This window comes from Pteropus medius, unplaced genomic scaffold (genome assembly GCF_902729225.1).
Source record: "Pteropus medius unplaced genomic scaffold, Ma_sr-lr_union100, whole genome shotgun sequence".
Lineage (NCBI taxonomy): Eukaryota > Metazoa > Chordata > Mammalia > Chiroptera > Pteropodidae > Pteropus > Pteropus medius.
The window spans coordinates 4,859,723-4,860,326 of NW_024340700.1; the positions used below are offsets into that span (position 1 = coordinate 4,859,723).

At 49.8% G+C, this 604-nt stretch overlaps 1 protein-coding gene across 1 annotated transcript in view; it reads right to left on the reverse strand.

The window, feature by feature from the left end:
• CUNH6orf118 (chromosome unknown C6orf118 homolog) overlaps positions 1–604 on the reverse strand; it is a 17,463-nt gene that overhangs the window by 16,063 nt on the left and 796 nt on the right. The gene's annotated exons all lie outside the window — the stretch shown is intronic.

A 604-nucleotide genomic window follows, 5' to 3' on the forward strand; every position in this document is an offset into this window, starting at 1 on the left:
GTGTGTGTGGTGTGCGGTATGTGTCTGTGGAGAGGGAGGACTTTACTGTGAGGAACTGGCTCACTCTAGTACAGTCTGGCAAGTTCTAAACCTGCAGCTGAAACTTCTTGCTGCTGGTACTAAGGCCACTCGCCTGGGGGAGGGACCAGACTGACATGATCATTTATATTCTTTATTTTTAAAAGGGTTTTATTAACATAATTAGTTGCTAGTGATTGCACGAGAAACAGAAGTGGTCAAAGCACTTACAGGAGGCAGGTGCTACAACCTCCTCACAGATGTTCAAGTCAGCTGCGCGTGGCCAGGTGGCCAGCCTCCTCCGGGGCCCACGCTCTCAGCTGCTCACTAATGACATGTAGAACAGTGCAAAATGCACCTGGAAGTCATAAAACAGACTTTCTTTTAAAAGATTTTGTAATTCAGACTGTGCTCAGTCCAATAAGCTTCCTGTCACCCCCAAGTCTGCTGGGCAGGCAGTCGAGTCCCTGTGTGCCACGTGTGGCAGAGCCTGGCCTCAGACTGTCCCTGCTTCCATTCACAGAATGGTGACAATAACTCAGCCTTTGGGGCCACAGAGCCCAGGACCTGAAGTTCTCTGTGCACA